Raw genomic sequence first — 20,508 nt, forward strand, 5'->3', positions numbered from 1 at the left:
GAGCTTGACAAGGCCGGCCCCCTCCCCCAGGTGACTCTGACACACGCTCAGTTGGAGAACCACGTGCCTAAGCCTTTAATACCAGGCATTCCTCATCTGGTGGTTCAGGGAGCCAAAGCCAAGTTATCGCGCCGAGGACCAGGAAGCAACAGACTGACCATGTCCGGACTACAAGGTCACCATGATGCCTGGTAATGTTACAGGTTTAGTAGACTAGTTGAACTTAGGGTCTTTACAATTCTCCAAATAAGCTGCATTTAAATTTTATGAGTTTTTTTGTTTTCCTTCCTTCTCCATACTTTGAAATCAACCTATTTAATTCCTATTTTCCCCTAAAATTTTCATTTCAAAGATGCTTTTATCTTCTCTCATTTTGCTTTTCTGCCTCTGTTTCTCTATTTGTTACCTACAGACATACCCATGCACTGTATCTTCATTTTTTTCTCTTTTCCCTATATTTATTGTATGTATTACATTACTTGGTAATTGATGTGATCATATGATTTGTCATCCAAACCAGAGCACAGGGTGAACAGAAAAACTATAACTATATGGGAAAACAGTACCACGTAAATTGGGTCTCTCCTAGGGAGAACGGCATATGTTGAGTGTACTGGTAGAAAGGCACACAATTTAGTTTTGTTCTTTGATCTGCCACTTTCTAGTTGTATGCCTGTAAGTGATGTCATTCAGCTGCTTCGGGGTCAAATATTTTATCCATCACTTGGAATAGTTGATGACAAATACCAAAGTCTTCCACATGTTCGTTCTTCTTATTGGTATTTAACTTTTTCTTACCAGAGATATCAGACCCTCCATTCTACTCACTTTGCATTTTAGGACTGTCCTCCTCAGCAAACAAATTCATGGATTTTTAAATGGATGACATCAGTAATGCTTGTTTAAGTAGCATTTTGAATCACTTACTGCTTTTTAGCTCACTACTCTTTGCCCACTCTTTCTTAGAGAATTTGGGACAAATTGATAGAGTTTGGGACAAACTCAGCAACTCTACGTTTAATCAAAGCACATTAGCTCCAGCTGCTTGTTGACCCATCTGAACCTGCTTAAGGTAATTCTTGAGGAGGAGGTTAGACGTCTCCAAAACAAGCTTTATGAAAAATTCCACAGTGCTTTTGTTTGTGATTGCTTTTCTAAAACAAACATGAAAGCACAAATTATATTTGGTATTTATAGTGTCAAGTCCTTCAATCTCTAGGGAGTAAGGGAGAAAGCAATGCATATACATACTAATTAGCACAGTGACTTATTTGGACTTGTTTCTGAATAACTAATACTGGCATTGCTGAACAAATAAGTGAATGAAGCACATACAGCAAGATTCTGACACTTCCAGGTTATATCTGTGTGAAACCCTAACAGTGATGCTAGGGAACATTGCTAGCAATGAAATGCTGGGAACATTCCATTCAATGTTTATTTACATGCAATACCTTTGGTTGGAATTGTATTGGACAGTAGGTAGTATAAACTGTGTTTTCCAATCTTGTAAGATAATACCAGTGGATAGGTAGATATCAAAATCTAGTCATATGACAAGAAAGAAAAAACACAGAAGTTGTTAACTGTAGTAAGGACTGTGCATTTACAATGGCAATCAGTAAAACTCTCTTTCGAGGTCATGGCAAGGAAATTCCAGACTTGCTCTCAATATACTCCAATATTCTAGTCTGAATACTAGCGGATAATTCACAGGCTGCTGGAGAGAAAAATAGTATGAGAGATGGGCAGTCTTAGGATACCAAAGTCCTGGAGTGTTGCGGACATTGCCTCAGTAGCTTGGGCATGTTCTGTGAGCTCTCTCTATGTGGCTTCTGCAAGGTTCTCACAACTACTCAAAAACCTTTTAGTTACATGAGATTTCTAGGTTTGCAGAGTGGGGGCATGTCTTCTATAATTAATAATCTGTTTCTTAACCAGAGAGTTGTTAGTAGAGGAAGTTAATAAATATATGCTTAGCAATACATTTTGATGATAACTGTGAGATTAAAAGACAATAAATCTTTTGTCTTCCTTTCTGTTTACTTGGGGGAATTTATCCCACTTTTGTTGCCCTAAAAAAATTATTTTACCATACAACATTAAAAATTAGACTATAACTGGTATGAATATTATGTTGCTATGCAATTAAAATGCATCCATCATAGAATGTAGAAAACATTCATTTTCTATCATTAGAGTAAAGAAAATGTTCAAAAATCAAAATATCTCATGAGCAATTCTTAAGTTTGTTGGTATATAAATTAGCAGTGCTATCATTTCATAAACTCACTCATAACTTCTTTTCTATTTTGATTGCTGTCAGGGTGTATTAGCATTATAATCATGATCAAAGTATGGCATTAATAAGTCTACATACTAGAGGTTATTTTGATTAAAATTAAAATTTCACTAAAATTTTGTTTCTGCCCTGGAATAATTTCCTCAAAAACCAAACAAGAAAAATGTGTATAGATGTTAGCATTGTTCTGAAAAATTTCTTTACTTTAAAGAATATACTTGATAGGCATACTTGGACAGGGAACACATCATTTTATAGGTTCATTCTTCCTTGAGTCATGATCAAAATTCTCAGCACAAATAACAAGCATTACACTGAATAATATAAAGTTAGACCTTAAAATATTTTTCTTAATGTATAAAATCAAATGACTGGCTGCCATTATCAGTAATACTGAATGATTTTTGAATACTGACAAGGAATTTGGCACTAAATTAAGAACTCTACAAAGGTAGACGTATTCCCTTGTGAATTGCAATTCAAATAGGACTTGAACACAGGCATTTTAAAGAGACTGGAAGGCCCCTTTTAGCCAAGGATAGTTATAGTTTTAGTAAGCAGTTTTTTTCTGAAGAATTGCAAAAGAATGAATATATGTGAAGACTATTAAGAGTTTAGATTGCTATCTCATTGTTTCCTAACTAACATATAACATCCAAAAACAGATGAAAGTGAATAAAATACAACAGTTTCCATTTTTAACTACTCTTTTACATAATTTTAAAGCCATGGAAAATAACTCTGTTCGTATTTTAATGGGCAAATATGAATAAAATCACCAGTGTTAGGACTAGGTTACATAAAAATGAGTTAAACTCCAGCTTATATTCATGCAACTAAATAAATGCAAACCTCTTGGCTACAGACTTTATAATTTGAAACAAAAAATGTTTTAATTTAAACTAGAAGTAGGGTTTATATGGATAGAAAACTAATCATAACATCACTTTGAAATAAACTGCTTTTGGAAGTACTTCTAATTAAACTTGCAAAACAGTGTTTTAAGGCTTTTCCATTTAAAATTTTAGCATTTCTTATAAAATTCAAAATTGCAACAGCTGTCAGTTAAACATCATATTAAAACTGAATCTAAAAATACAACTGCAAATCATCTACAGGACAGCTTTGGTGGATCACAGATGTGACAGTAACAAGTTTTCAACGTAATGCAAAATCCAACTCTAATGCCCCCACTGCATCCCACATGGAATTCTAAACTAGTTAACAACAAGAATCAGGCAACTCACATATATTTTAAACGATGATCAAACTCTGAGAAGGTGTAGAATGATTTTAAATATATGTCAATCCTGACTTTTTACTAAGCACACTGAAGAGTTTTATGAGCAATGTTTTGCTGTGGTATCTTATCATACTAAGTCATGATAAAAGCAAAAATAAATCCATTCATGATCTTTAGCAGCAGAAGCTTCTCTCCTCTCCGCTTGATGCAGTCCCCACCTCTTTTGGCTGCAACTTTTAAGATATCTTCCAAGACCCTGAAGCAGGTTTACTATTGGTCCACATCCTACGTCAAAGCATGATTTCATCAGAATTCAGTTCATTGGCCTAGGGATAACAAAGGCTGTTCCAGTCCAAAAGGCTGTGTCTACACAGAACAAAAAGGGAGTATCCAGTATTCTCCAATTAACTTGGCAAATATTGACAACTAAGCTCATTAAATCAAGTTTCCAAATTGGTTTTGTGATACAAGACACAACCCAAGAATACATCTTAAAAGATTTTTTTAAAGTTATAGTGATCTTTGAGGGTATTTTAAGCTTTTAAAACTAAGTAATCCTCCTTTATATCTTCTTGAGCTGAGGATTTTGTTCATTCTGAAAACAACCAAAATCATTTAATCAGCCTTCTTTATAGCACTGAAGTTTAGTCGGTTAGGACTACCCTAGACTCTAAAATATCTATATAATTTATAACTTTTGTAAAGAATGCCATTTAAAACTTTTATGTTATATAAGTATTAGGCTTGCCATTGACTTAGAAGTAAATAATCAGTGTACAAAATAATCAGAGTACAGTGTACAAAAATGCAGGCAGTATTATCACAAGAAATATAGAAAGTGGGTGCACATGAACCTCAAGGGTTTTTCAATGTCCTAAATACCATGAAATTACACTCCCACCCCTCCACAGACTTTCCCCTTCAGTTTGCTTCCAACTCCCACCATTAGAGTTGCCAGTACGAAGTTCCCCTTTTCTATTTCAAACTTGAACATGTTTTTTTTTTTTTTTTAAGATATGAAGAGCTTCACGTCCATGCTAGTAAGAGCAGTGTAAAAATGGCAGAGTTCCCGGATGAGTACTGTTAGAGTTAAGGAATAAATGGTCAATCATGAACAGTTACATAAAGATCACAATTCTCATCAAAGCCAGGTAAATGAGAGTTGTATACTATTTGCGTTCTAAGGCACAGTGGTAAAGAATCCACCTGCCAATGCAGGAGAATCAGGAGATGTGGGTTGGATCCCTAGGTTGGGAAGATCCCCTGCAGTAGGAAATGGCAACCCACTCTGGTATTCTTGCCTGGAAAATTCCATGATCAGAGGAGCCTGACGGGCTACAGTCCATGGGGTCATAAAGAGTCGGACAGACTGAGCAGCTGAACACAATGACCATTGAATAGTCGCATTCACCTTGCTAACTTCAGGAAGTATGCAGAGATATCTCTATCTAGGTGATGAAATGTAGTCCTGAGAGTAAAGTACATACAAAGAAAGGGATATGGTTCAGTTCAGTCGCTCAGCCGTGTTCGACTCTTTGCGACCCCGTGGACTGCAGCATGCCAGGCCTCCCTGTCCGTCACCAACTCCTGGAGTTTACTCAAACTCATGTCCATTGTGTTGGTGATGCCATCCAGCCATCTCATCCTCTGTTGTCCCCTTCTCCTGCTTTCAGTCTTTCCCAGCATCAAGGTCTTTCCCAATGAGTCAGTTCTTCTCATCAGATGGCCAAGTATTGGAGTTTCAGCCCAAGCATCAGTCCTTCCAATGAATATTCAGGACTGATTTCCTTTAGGATGGACTGGTTGGATCTTCTTGCTGTCCAAAGGATATGGTAACACTGTACAATTTCCAAAAATGAGCTTTCAAAAATTCTTTTTAAAAACCCTCCAAACTGAACAGTCATAGCCCTCAGGTGTTGGTAATAACTGCACACCTGAAAATCATTTTTAGTGTACACAATACTGCAAGGAGGTAAACCAGTCCATTCTAAAGGAAATCATCCCTGAATACTCATTGCAAGGGCTAATGCTAAAGCTGAAGCTCCAATACTTTGGTCACCTGATGCAAACAGCCAACTCATTTGAAAAGACACTGATGCTGGGAAAGATTGAAGGCAGAAGGAGAAGAGCGAGACAGAGGATGAGATGGCTGGATGACATCACCAATTCAATGGACATGAACTTGGGCAAACTCTGGGAGATGGTGAGGGACACGGAGGCCTGGCATGCTGCAGTCCACGGGGTCACAAAGAGTCAGACACGACTTGGTGACTGAACAACAAATCCTGTGAATACAGAGAAAACCACTAAAGGTATAATCACCATAAGAAATAAAATGCAAATGACTGATTCAGTGTTCATTTGCAGACAATAGTTTAAAAGGCAAAAGCCCCTTCCACTGAGAAGCAAGCAGGAAGAACAAGAAAAGGAGGAGGGGAAAGGAAATGAGGAATTAGGGGGAAAAGGAAGACATGGGGAAGAAGGAGAAGAAGAGGAGGGGGGGCAGAGAAAACAGAGCAACTGGGCCGTGGACAAGGAGCAGTGCTCTTAGCACTAATGGACCCCTGAAAAAGGCAGCCAGCAACACAGTCGCTGGCAATGGAGGGATGACATGAAGGACAGATATCCCAACAGAGAAAAAATGGCCAGGCTACACCAACAATCTGAACAGATCCAGGGAAGGAAAAACCAACCTGACAGACTTAAGGGCTCCTAAATTATGTACTGTGCCATGTGAAGCTCCAATTCAATTATCCATTGAGCACTATTATATGTCAGACAAGTAGAAATAAGGTTCAGCTTCAGATTGCAAAGCATTTATTACCCTTTGGGGAGGCTGCAAAGCAGGAGACAGAGCAGGATGCTAAATGCATAGAGGCATCTCTGTAAGATGCTACGGGAGAAAGAGGAAGAACTCTCTGGTAATACATGGGGAGGGCACCACCTGGGGCTGTGAAATGCAGCAGCCTTGGAAGGCAATTAACCCTGGTGCCTGGGAGGGGATGGGAATGGTTTCACAAAGAAAGTGACTTCTCAGCTGGATCTGAACCAAGAAGGAGATAGAGAAGAGGAGAAGGCATACTGCTGTTCGTGAGAATAGCATGTACAAAGGAAGTGAGCTGTGAGAGACTTGGGCTACTCATGTGACTGCATGTATTAACAGCTCCCTGTGACCGAAGAGGAGGATAATCAGAATGAATTGGCTGGAGATGATGCCGGACAGGCAGGCAGGAGCAGGGACAAGGCCTTGCATGTCATGCTTATTTGCGTTTTTCCTGGTGCTGCCAGTTTTTCTAAACAAAGTTCTATAACCACTAAGAGTTATTTACCTTATCCTTACACTTCTCATAATTGTCTTTTAGTTGCTAAGTCTTGTCCGGCTCTTTTTGACCCCATGGACTGTAGTCTGCCAGGTTCCTCTGTCCATGGGATTTCTCAGGCAAGAATACTGGAGCGGGTTGCCAGGGGATCTTCCCAACCCAGAGATCGAACTCACATCTTCTGCTTGGTAGGTGGATTCTTTACCACAGAATACCTGGGAGGCCCACATCTAATAATGCCCTAAAAATACAACCTTGTTAGAGTACATTACTAAGAGAGATTTTCTCTTTTTCTTGAAGTATAGGTGTACAGCAAAGTGATTCAGTTATGTATATATATACATATATATACATTCTTCAGATTTTTTTCATTATGGGTTATTACAAGATAAGGAATATAATCCCCTGTGCTATACAGTAGGTCCCTGTAGTTTCTTTTATATATAGGAGTGTATGTCTGTTAATCCCAAATTCCTTATTTCTTTCTCCCTGCCTTTCCTCTTTGGTAACCGTTAGTGTATTTTCTAGATTTTTGAGTTTCTGTTCTGTAAGTTCATTTGTATAATTTTTTTTAGATTCCACATATAAGTGGGATAGAGTATTTGTCTTTGTCTTATTTCACTTAGTATGATAATCTATAGGTCCATCTATGGTGCTACAAATGACATTATTTCATTCTTTTAATGGCTGAGTAGTATTCCGTGGTATGAATATACCACATCTTCTTTATCCATTCCTTTGTTGATGGACATTTAGGTTGCTTACACATGTTGGCCACTGTAAATAGTGCTGCAGTAAACATTGGGTGCATGTATCTTTTCAAATTAGAGTTTTCATCTTTTCTGGATATATGCTCAGGAGTGGGACTGCTGGATCACATGGTAGTTCTATTGTTAATTTTTAAAGGAACATCTGTACTGTTCTCCATAGTGAAAGTGAAGTCGTGTCTGACTCTTTGCGACCCCATGGACTGTAGCCCACCAGGCTCCTCCGTCTATGGGATTTTCCAGGCAAGAATACTGGAGTGGGTCGCCATTTCCTTCTCCAGTGGATCTTCCCAATCCAGGGATCAAACCCGGGTCTCCCGCATTGTAAGCAGATGCTTTACCATCTGAGCCACCTGGGAAGTTGGCTCTGTAGTGGGTATACCAATTTACATTCCCACCAACAGTGTGGGAGGGTTCCCTTTTCTCCACACCCCAAGAAGGATTTTCTTAATCATGTTATGTCATCTGTTTACTAAGGAAGATACAAACATAACACACTTTAATAATATTTCCAATTTTTATGAAAGTAAAATGGTCTTAAAAGTAATGTGTTAACTTTTACTATTGGATTCTCAGTCTTTAGGGTGGCCAGATTAACATGATACTGCTATAAATTCAATGATTAGTGTAATTATAGAAGACATCAACATTTTAACACATTTTCATATTGGGCTATAGCAAAAGACTGTCAAGCCACATACTTTAAAGTGCTTCTAGGAATATTTTATAGGATTTGAGAGCAGAATTCAGCCCATTTCATGGACACACAACAGCTGGAATGCAAGCTCCAAGAAGGTAGAAACTGTGTTCACCAGGATATCTTCTGTACACAGTAGGAGCTCAGATGTGCTGGTTTTTCTCTGTGCACTGCAGGGTGAATGGAAGCCCTCAGTGTTGGATATTATACAATATGCCCAACCATGTGCTATAGCTCTCTAGATGTTAGACACACCACACACATACAACCTACCTGTTGAAGAAATCATCATATTTCATATTAATTTAGAAAACAGTCATTTAATTTTCCAATGATAAATGAAGCACCTAGAAGTGCCTGGTTCCATGTTAATGTTACAAAAGTTTAAGCCCCCTCAGGACCCAAAAAAAAAAAAATGTATTTTATTAGTCTTTGTACTCCTGGCATGTAGTGAGTTTTCAGTGAGTATTGAATGAATGAATTAAAAAGACTGGCATTTCTGTGGTTCTAAATGCAGCTGATGGAGGGTGTCCTAGCGTTAACTAAGTAATTACTAGAGTCATTCAGTTATTCCATTTTTTGTATTGATTGTTGTGACCCTTTCTGGCCTACCTCAACCTCAACCTGTCCCCTTTCAACTTTGCTGCTTGTGTGAAAAGGTAGTCTACATAATCTGACATAAAAGGACCACTTTTGGCCAAGAGCATATGACCACCGGTACTTTCTTCCAAGTATTTCCACACAAGCTCTTAAAGTCCAGTTGTGGAACAACATAAGGCATAAAAGCTTGAATGAATGCTTGAAAAGCATTCGTATGGACTCTTACTGTTAACTGTCTACCTCTATCCAGATCATCAGTCCTCAGCCCATCTTATTAACAGAACCTTCTCACACCAATGGAAAATAAACACAGTGCAAGCCATTGAAGGTCTCGTTTGAGTAGAATTATTTTTCATCAGCATTTCCTGTTTGATTTCTTCCAGATCGTTTAAAATTGTACTAACCACCAATGGCAGAGACAAAACTAAACCTAGGTGTGTAAAATGCAGTCAAATAGGAACTAAAAAGGGAAAGAACAAGATATGAGGCCAAACTATAGATCTCATTTCCTCCTCTGCGCTAATTTAAAATCCGCTTAAGGGTCATGACTTTTGATGTACTCCTTGCATGACTATCTGACTTCTTTCATGGAAAGGGAAAGGTATGACAGGTAAAACAAAGAAGCAGCTGTTGCTAGTGGTGAAAAAGTAGAAAGGAGAGCAAGGCCAGTCTGTCAGATATAATCACTGCAGAGAGGCTCTCTGAACCCTGCTGTCCTTTTCTGCCATGCTAATGGAAGCCTCCCTGGGCTTAGAGGAGAGACAGACAGTGAATAGTAATTGCAGCCCTAAAGTAGGAAGTTTTGCTGTCTTTGGACTTCAGACGGTAATTTCCAGCAATGAATGAATTCAGAGGCAACTATATCATCTCTTTATTCTGCTAATGCTGAAACCCGTCAAATCTAATGCCAACACAGGCATTGCCCCAGCCCCCACTAAATCTTACCATTTTAGAGACAGTCTGCAAGTGAACTTAGAAATGGTCACTGAATCTGGGATGCTGGACCAAGGAGTGGGGGAAGGTGGTAAAGCAGGTGGGGTGCAAAGTGACTCAAAACAAAAGAAGGTCATTATAATTTCAGGAAGTTCAAGGGCAGGATAATGTTTATTTTCTTCACATCTGGAAGGGTGTGTTATTTTTTCACTCATTCCTAAATTTCAAGGGAAGAATTTCATTCTGTCAAAATGCCATTGCTTAAAAAAATAATAGGTTAAGTTAGCTGTTTGACAGTTAAGTGAGTTAAGGAGACAGGTGTTTGGAATAAGATTTAAGATTAAGATTTCCTCTTCCAAAAGAGGAAATATACTTAAAATAATAAAATGTATGCAAATAAACTGGTATGAAAAGGGGTATCTTGTCATTAAAAAGAAAAATAACCCACAGGAAACAAAAGAGGAAAAGACTAATCTCATTGAATCATTAACTTCAATGATCTGGTTTAGGCAAAATCAGTCTTTAAGAAATGCACAATTGGCAAATATTCTCTCACATGTAGTGAATGGCCTCCGGATGCATCTGCTGTTTCTCCCATTGAGAAGAAGAGCATGGCCCTCAGGAAACTCTTCACTATGATTTGCATTTTTAGTGATAGTTTAGTAAGGTCTTTGCAAAATAACCCTGTTTGCAAAAGCATAAATTTCTATTTAGTCATATGCATAGGCAGAATAAATAGCTACTTAATGGCATCATATGAAAAGCATTTATTCAAAAATACTTTAGAAACAAGTATATAAAATGCAGTCTATATCACCATTATGGAATCCAAACCAGGAAGGACCTCTTTAAATCCCATTGGATTGCATCTGGTGTCATACTGATGTGATTAGACACTCAGCTTCCCCAACTGTGATGCAACTGCTTTGATCAGAGCAGTGTCCACACTGTAGGATCAGTCCTTGAATCTTCAGCATTTAGGCTAGAAGAATACCCTCATGACTATCTTACAATTTGTATCTATCAATTTTAATATTTTAGAACACCCTATTCTTTGATATACATAATGGAAAGAGAAAAAAGAAAACATCAGGAAGACTGATAAACTGCTAATTTGTGCTTTTTGGTGTTAGAATGTCTAAATTCCAGAATTGCATTTATATAGAGCATTCCTAGTTACTGCTCTTAAACAGAAACATCCAAAGAATATTTTTATCCCCTTATCCATTTATCTCTATGCAGCAGCATAGTTCCTGCCATGCTTTATTTGGTTCTCTTCACAAACTTTCCAGTTCCCACAATGGATCTGGCATGAGCTCACTGGCACAGTCCCACTTTAAGAAGTTCTCATTCTCAATTGCAAAATGAAGCTGCCTTCAAAATACTAGCATAATTGGCAAATCAAATTTCCTCCAATAATTAAATGCACATGGCAAACAAATGGCTGTTGACCTCTTTAGTTGGCACCCACGATTTTGGATAATTTCTTGGGATGGTGTTTGCCAAATGCAGATCTGAGTTCTTTTTCTTTTGTGATAATGGGTAAGTTAGGAAAGCTTATTTAAATGGGAGATATTAATATAGACTGGGGAGACAGCCCTAGAAAATGATGCATTCAGGGCAGTGGTGGACAGAAGCAGGAAACCTTCAGCTTATGGACAGGGAGAAATAGTTACTTATAATTCCACTAATAAAGCCATGAGCCAAGGAAACTAGCCAAGGAGCTGAAGGCCATGACAATATTCATTTGCCAACCAAAGCCCACTTGGCCAATCGCTGATGAAGGTCAGCAGCACCATGAGGAATGTAAATTCAATGTTCTGTATTCAGGCAAGTACAATTCATAGTACAGACATTGTATTTACACAGCCAAAAATGCCATTTACAGTGAGCTTGCCTGAAGGATATGCAAAGTCTACAAAAGTCACATAGTCTACCTTATTTAAATTTGCTCAGTCCACTAGTCAACCACTGCAATTATTAGGTCCCTGTTTGTATAAGATTTTCTTTTCTCATGACAATTCATTTGGCTATCCTTCCTATTTGGGGTGAGTGGGTGGAGAGGGTTTGGGGTTGCTGGATTAGTGTGCGTGCTAAGCCGTTCTAGTCGTGTCCGACTCTTTGCGACCCTAGGGATTATAGTCCAGCAGGCTTCTCTGTCCATGGGATTCGCCAGGCAGGAATACTGGAGCAGGTGGCCATTTCCTCCTCTAGACCAAAATGGAATGATCTGAATGCTAAGTGGTGACTATCTTTACTGTCAAACTGTTAGACTGATACAGACAGTGAACTACTGAAAATCAGAGTCACAGGCAGTTGAGCAGTGACGATAACTAACATTGTCAGCCTGTCCTGTGTTTCCCTAGGGGGAGTAGCTGCCTAAATAGATATTTTTCAGGGAAATAAAAGGCCTCAAGACTGAAATACAGTTTTTTTTTTTTTCACTGATTGGTCAAGAAGAGTAAAAAGGCAAAAGAGGTCTCTGGAAGAGAATGGAGTAGCCATAAAAGAAACTTCAGCTACTTTAGTCTTTGGCCTAGGGCAAGCGCCAATGAGGGGATAATACTGAGAGAACACAAAGGGATGATTTCAAACCCAAAAGGGGAATCAAATGGACAGACTAAGCCTAAGTAATAACCAGTTTTCTCAGAATTGCACAAAGTTCTTTAATTACTAAATGTCCCTAGATATTTTAAGTTTATTACATACTGATTTTAATATAGACTGCAATATATGTGTGTGCATCATTTACATATCAAAATAAGCAAACCAAGTAGTTTACACACATGTGCACGTGTACATGCAGAAACACAATTACAGTTGGCTAATTCTAAGTTCAAATGTACACACATCTTAAAAAAAAGTTTTTCATTGGATTCATACAGAATTTTTGCCTCTTAAAATCTGAGCTAGAAAATTCTATATGAACAAACAAAAAACATTGAATTTCTCTTCATTCTTTCTTAGCTTCAAAGTTAAAGGACTAAAGTTATTTTACATTTACAGTATTAGTAATTCACTACTTTCTTCAAAGAACTATTTTTTAAAGGACCACCCAGAAGATTCAAGTAATTGAGGAAGCAATCTTCAGTTTACTTGAAAAGAAAGACTGCATGGGACGCATTTCCTGGAACCAGCACTCTGTCATATGTTTGGACTGGATATAATGCAAAGGACAATCTTAAAATTTGAAAATAACTTGGTCTTTTCTTTCTGTTCCTAAAACACCCAAAGCAAGAAAACAGTTAAGAATTTCTGATACCTTTTTCAGAGAGATTATTTTACAATTTGAGGTTTAGTAATGCCAGGAAAAATAAAATAAACCACCCAAGGAGATCATAAAAGCCAAAGTCACAGATGTAGAAACAGGTTTTTAGCAATGTGATGAGTTACTGAGTTTGGGGAAAGTGTAAGATGTTATTCAAAGTGAATTATTTAGGCCATGGAATTCTCATTAGGTCGTGAGAGAAACATCTGTAAATGGGAACTAAAAGGTTTTATGAAAAATATTTGAGGAATACATTAGGACCTAGAATAATGAAAATGTAATGGTAGAATTAAATTGGAAATCAGTAACAAAAATATACGTGGAATATATCCATATATTAGGAAACTAAACTATAAACCTCTAAACAACCCAAGGTTCATAGAAAAAAATCAAAAGGAACATTAAAAATTATTTTCAACTGAATGAAAGTGAAAACATTAAAATTTGGGGGTTTCAGCTGAAGCATTATGTAGTGAAAAATTTATAGCTTTACACACCTGCAATAGAAAAGAAAAAAGTTTCAGGTCAAGGGCTTCAGATTCCACCTTAAGAACCTAGAAACTGAAGAGTATTTGAAAAGGAGAAGAAAGAATAATAAAAATCAGCACACAAATCAATGAAGCAGAAATCAGAAACAATGAGAAAATCAATGAAAACAAAAGACAGTTTCGTGAAAAGATGAATAAAATTGATTAAACCTCTATCCAGGCTAATCTGATAAAAGATAAATTATTAATTAATAGGACTAATCATACCCACGTGTTGGATAGGATATAGAGCAAACTGGAACTCTCTGTAACACATGACTGGAGAGAATGTAAAATGGCATGATCACTTTGGAAACTGTTTGGTTGTTTATTAAATAAAAATGTAAACATTACCTACCATTTACCAGCCATTGCACTCTTAGGTGTTCACTCCAGAGAAATGAAGGCATATATCTATATAAAGACTTATGCATTAATATTCATAGCTGCTTTATTTGTAGTGGTATAAAATGGAAACACCCTAAATGTCCATCAACAGATGAATGGATAAAAAACTGGTATCTAGATGGAAATACGATTCAGCATGAAAAGGAGTGAACTACTGCTATACACAATAATGCGAATGAAGTTCAAACAAATGATGCATGAATGAAGCCAGATTTCTTTTAAGAGAACATAATGATTTTTTACATAAAATTCTAGAAAGTGCAGACTAATTTTCAGTGACAGAAAGTAGACAGGTATTTGTGCACAAGGAAGAGGGATGGGGAAGGATTACAAAGGGATAGTAGAAAACTTTCTGGGCGATGAACATTTTTATTATCTTAATTGTAGGGATGGTTTTATAGGTATACACACATGCAAAGCTGATCACCTGTGCACTTTGAACATGTCCTTTTTATTGTATGTTGATTGTGCCTTAATAAATATTAAAAATAATCACCCATAATTCCAACTGAGATTAATTATGGTTGCATCTTATTGCGTACTTATCCAAACATTTTAGTCAAATACAAATGCTTTTCATTTTTGCTGAAGTGGAACCAAATTATATGGCTTTTTTAAAAGCGATTTTTTAAATTGGGTATATAATGGGCATCTTGTCATTTCATTAAATCCTCTTTTACATCATTTTAATACTTGCATATTACATTATTATGTGTATCAAAGATATATATATATATATATATATATATTGTTTTGAGATTTTATTTAACTCTTTATTTTATCTTGGGATATCATGGTATCTAGTCCCATCACTTCATGGCAAATAGATGGGGAAAGAGTGACTGATGAACTATGGACAGAGGTTCGAGACATTGTACAGGAGAAGGGATCAAGACCATCCCCAGGAAAAAGAATGCAAAAAAGCAAAATGGCTGTCTGAGGAGGCCTTACAAATAGCTATGAAAAGAAGAGAAGCCAAAAGCACAGGAGAAAAGGAAAGATATTCCCCCTTGAATGCAGAGTTCTAAAGAATAGTAAGGAGAGATAAGAAAGCCTTCCTCAGTGATCAGTGCAAAGAGGTAGAGGAAAACAATAGAATGGGAAAGACTAGAGATCTCTTCAAGAAAATTAGAGATACCAAGGGAACATTTCATGCAAAGATGGGTTTGATATAGAACAGAAATGGTGTGGACCTAACAGAAGTAGAATATATTAAGAAGAGGTAGCAAGAATACACAGAAGAACTGTACAAAAAAGATCTTCATGACCCAGATAATCATGATGGTGTGATCACTCACCTAGAGCCAGACATCCTGGAATGTGAAGTCAAGTGGGCCTTAGGATGCATCACTACAAACAAAGCTAGTGGAGGTGATGGAATTCCAGCTGAGCTATTTCAAATCCTAAAAGATGATGCTATGAAAAGTGCTGCACTCAATATGACAGCAAATTTGGAAAACTCAGCAGTGGCCACAGGACTGGAAAAGGTCAGTTTTCTTTCCAACCCCAAAGAAAGGCAATGCCAAAGAATGTTCAAACTACCATACAATTGCACTCATCTCACACGCTAGTAAAGTAATGCTTAAAATTCTCCAATATCCGCTGGCTCATTGAAAAAGCAAGAGAGTTCCAGAAAAACATCTATTTCTGGTTTATTGACTATGCCAAAGCCTTCGACTGTGTGGATCACAATAAACTGTGGAAAATTCTGAAAGAGATGGGAATACCAGACCACCTGACCTGCCTCTTGAGAAACCTGTATGCAGGTCAGGAAGCAACAGTTAGAACTGGACATGGAACAACAGACTGGTTCCAAATAGGAAAAGGAGTACGTCAAGGCTGTATGTTGTCAATCTGCTTATTTAACTTCTATGCAGAGTACATCATGAGAAACGCTGGGCTGGAAGAAGCCCAAGCTGGAGTCAAGATTGCTGGGAGAAATATAAAAAACCTCAGATATGCAGATGACACCACCCTTATGGCAGAAAGTGAAGAGGAACTAAAAAGCCTCTTGATGAAAGTGAAAGAGAAGAGTGAAAAAGTTGGCTTAAAGCTTACTATTCAGAAAACTAAGATCATGGCATCTGATCCCATCACCTCATGGGAAATAGATGGGGAGACAGTGGAAACAGTGTCAGACTTCATTTTTGGGGGGCTCCAAAATCACTGCAGATGGTGACTGCAGCCATGAAATTAAAAGACACTTACTCCTTGGAAGAAAAGTTATGACCAACATAGATAGCATATTAAAAAGCAGAGACATTACTTTGCCAACAAAGGTCCATCTGGTCAAGGCTATGGCTTTTCCAGTGGTCATATATGGATGTGAGAGTTGGACTGTGAAGAAAGCTGAGCGCCGAAAAATTGATGTTTTTGAACTGTGGTGTTGGAGAAGACTCTTGAGAGTCCCTTAGACTGCAAGGAGATCCAATGAATCCATCCTAAAGGAGATCAGTCCTGGGTGTTCATTGGAAGGACTGATGCTGAAGCTGAAACTCCAACACTTTGGCCACCTCATGTGAAGAGTTGACTCACTGGAAAAGACCCTGATGCTGGGAGGGATTGGGGGCAGGAGGAGAAGGGGTTGACAGAGGATGAGATGGCTGGATGACATCATCAACTTGATGGGCATGAGTTTGAGTAAATTCCAGGAGTTGGTGATGGACAGGGAGGCCTGGCGTGCTGCGATTCATGGGCTTGCAAAGAGTCAGACACAACTGAGCAACTGAACTGAACTGAAAAATCTCCAAGCCAGATTTCAGCAATATGTGAACCATGAACTTCCAGATGTTCAAGCTGGTTTTAGAAAAGGCAGAGGAACCAGAGATCAAATTGCCAACATCTGCTGGATCATTGAAAAAGCAAGAGAGTTCCAGAAAAACATCTATTTCTGCTTTATTGACTGTGGCAAAGCCTTTGACTGTGTGGATCACAATAAAATATGGAAAATTCTGAAAGAGATGGGAATACCAGACCACCTGACCTGACTCTTGAGAAACCTGTATGCAGGTCAGGAAGCAACAGTTAGAACTGGACATGGAACAACAGACTGGTTCCAAATAGGAAAAGGAATACGTCAAGGCTGTATGTTGTCATTTTGCTTATTTAACTTCTATGCAGAGTACATCATGAGAAACGCTGGGCTGGAAGAAGCACAAGCTCGAATCGAGATTGCTCGGAGAAATCAATAACTTCAGATAAGCAGATGACACCACCCTTATGGCAGAAAGTGAAGAAGAGCTAAAGATCCTCTTGATGAAAGTGAAAGAGGAGAGTGAAAAAGTTGGCTTAAAGCTCAACATTCAGAAAACTAAGATCATGGCATCCAGTCCCATCACTTCATGGCAAATAGATGGCAAAACAGTGGAAACAGTGGCTGACTTTATTTTTGGGGGGCTCCAAAATCACTGCAGATGGTGATTGCAGCCATGAAATTAAAAGATGCTTACTCCTTGGAAGGAAAGTTATGACCAACCTAGACAGCATATTTAAAAGCAGAGACATTACTTTGTCAATAAAGATCCATCTAGTCAAGGCTATGGTTTTTCCAGTAGTCATGTATGGATGTGAGAGTTGAACTATAAAGAAAGTTGAGTGCTGAAGTTTCGATGCTTTTGAACTGTGGTGTTGGAGAAGACTCTTGAGAGTCCCTTGGACTGCAAGGAGATCCAACCAGTCCATCCTAAAGGAGATCAGTCCTGGGTGTTCATTGGAAGGACTGATGTTGAAGCTGAAACTCCAATATTTTGGCCACCTCATGCGAAGAGTTGACTCATTTGAAAAGACCCTGATGCTGGGAAAGATTGACGGGAGGAGGAGAAGGAGACAACAAAGGATGAGATGGTTGGATGGCATCACTGACTCAATGGACATGAGTTTGGGTAGACTCCGGGAGTTGGTGATGGACAGGGAGGCCTGGTGTGCTGTGGTTCATGGGGTCTCAGATTCAGACACAACTGACTGACTGAACTGAAGTGAACTGAAACCACCAAAGGCAGATAACCTTGAAGAAGATTCTTTTTTTAATAAGAGTGTCCCCAAACTGTTTTGGTGACTTTATATGGTGCCTCTTATTAGGGCGTCTTACAGAGAACCTGTTCACGCTGACTGACGAGCACTTTTCTAGCTGTCCGTAAGGAGCGGACACACTGTTCAAACCGCCATTATCAGGGCCCAGGGTGCCTCAAGGAGAAACCTTCGGGGATGCGTAGAGCGTTGCTTTGCTCCTGAGCAGTCTTCCTTAATCAAAGGTTCATAGGCATTGCACAGAGCATACGTGCAATTATATCAAAATCTCAACTTCATAGAAAGTCAATACACTGTAAGGCATTTTGTATATGCTTAGATAATTTCCAACAATATGTCAGGGTACACAGGAAGGGAAATATTCTTATAGTTCATTCAAAATTAAGTTTCCTACACTGTTCATGCACGCACCAAAAACTCAGATTTGTGACTCATGAGAACATTCTGTTACATAATGTAATGTGTAAGCAAAGAAATAACTAATTCCCAATATATTTAGTATTAAATCAATCCTGTTCCATAGTGTAGGATAATAGGTTTAATTAACATACAACTGAAATATTGATAATAACAGGAGCATAATTCAAGTTATAGTTCTACTTTAAAATCAAGAGCAGAACACAGGAATTCTTGTGTTACTAGGTTGAAACAAATGCTTTACCTTACTTAAGATGATTCTTTTCTATTGCTATACTGTGTAGAAATAAGAGTTTTCTTTTAAAGTGGGAAGCCTGACATTCGCGGTATTGCCGATGTGTCATTTCTGAATGACCCTTTGCTTTCCATCAGTCTGAGGTGGCAGTTGCTGGCCTAGGGCAAATCCATTACCGTTCAGAATTTACAATTATTATTCAGGAGTCACAGATTGTTCACTTCTTATCTTTAGCCTGGATATTGCAATACTGGTGCAGGCAGGGTGGACTGGGGTGAAGGGAAACATTTTTGCAAAGAATGTACAGTAATTATAATCACATTTTGAGTGCAGACTCAGTCGCTCAGTTGCATCCAACTCTTTGTGACCTCATGAATCGGTAGCCCACCAGCCTCCTCTATCCGTGGAATCTCCAGGCTAGAACACTGGAGCAGGTTGCCACATCCAGGGGATCTTCCCGACCCAGGGGTCACACCAGCGTCTCCTGCGTCTCCTGAAGTGGCAGCTGATTCTTTACCACTGTGCCTCTTGGGAAGTCCCAAGATCGCATTTGCTTTACACCAATTACAATAAGTTGTATTTTCTGTTAACATTTAGATCTCATATTCTTCAAGATATATCATTTTACCTTTGGGAAATTAATGTATTACCACTAATCATAACTATTAGACAAGCTAAGTTTCAGGTTTTGATATTCTAACAGTTTAAGGATACGGATATTCAGTGATGGTACAATGCTATTTTCATTCTGCTACCTGAAACAGTAACAGCATGTAATGAAATAAAGTTACAATAAGAGTGCAGATGATCAATGCCTTCTGTTTTCAAAAGAAAGGTTTTTAACTCCACACTGACATTTATTTTCCATTCCTCTGGTGCACTGGCTATTTGTTTAATAAAAAGAGACCTTTCCAGTGACAAGGACATTATCTTAATCATTAAAATAATTCTGGAAGCACCATCAATCAAGAGGTTTGCTTTCAAGTCATGATAATATAAATGAAGTTTTTTTTTTCTTTTAGCCTTAGAGTTTCAAGACTCAAAGCTTAGTACTTGCAATGTGGCTAAGAAGCTAGAAGAAATAAAATGATCTGCAGAGTTTGGAACAATGTGCCCAAAATAACAAAATTTTACAGAACATAACATAATGTTTTGCATTTAGAAATAAATTGCTCAGATATGAACTGGGGAAGATACTGGACTTAATCAATGCAACTTCACAGGGCAAAATGAGAACACATGAATGGAAGTTAAAGAAGCCAATTTTGTGCAATGTCAGAAAGAACTTCTTGGTAAGTCCTCTAAAAGTGAAATGAATTGCCCTGTGAAATACCAGTGCTTTTTGCCGCTGCAGGTGTTGAAGCAGATCAACAAACATCTGTCAGTTATATTACACAAGGGATTCCTAGAGTGGGTGGAACACTGGAACCGATTAGGTCCTTTGAACTCTGATTCCCAATCTAACCTTTCGGGTCAGAACCCTTTAGGACATCAGATGGATAAACAATCTACTAAGAAGAAAGACATTTCAATGATTAAATACAGTATAAGAAATAGAAAAGTGTGTAAGTAATGGTGATGCAAATAAAAAGGAAGAATTGAGAGAAAAGTGACAAATTCTAGCTAGTAGTACAATGTCAGATTGCCTAGAGGAGTCCTTATATTAAAGATTATAGTGGGTGTCATAATTCGGGTGAGAAGGATAATGTGGTACAGGATTCCTGCCTGAAAGGAGGGCCCAAGCAAAGAATTAGAGGAGTAGATA

General features: G+C 38.1%; 1 protein-coding gene across 2 annotated transcripts in view; it reads right to left on the reverse strand.

Annotated features, from left to right (window-relative positions):
* HAPLN1 (hyaluronan and proteoglycan link protein 1) overlaps positions 1-20,508 on the reverse strand; it is a 77,592-nt gene that overhangs the window by 42,933 nt on the left and 14,151 nt on the right. Inside the window, exon 1 of one of the 2 annotated variants that reach the window (XM_020894191.2) lies at positions 3,550-3,777. The exons of the other annotated variant lie outside the window; for it this stretch is intronic. The gene's annotated coding sequence lies outside the window, so the exon portion shown is untranslated. Of the gene's footprint in view, positions 1-3,549; positions 3,778-20,508 lie in introns of those variants that run through there. 2 annotated transcript variants of the gene reach the window in all.

This window comes from Odocoileus virginianus, chromosome 3, assembly GCF_023699985.2.
Source record: "Odocoileus virginianus isolate 20LAN1187 ecotype Illinois chromosome 3, Ovbor_1.2, whole genome shotgun sequence".
In the NCBI taxonomy this organism is placed as follows: domain Eukaryota; kingdom Metazoa; phylum Chordata; class Mammalia; order Artiodactyla; family Cervidae; genus Odocoileus; species Odocoileus virginianus.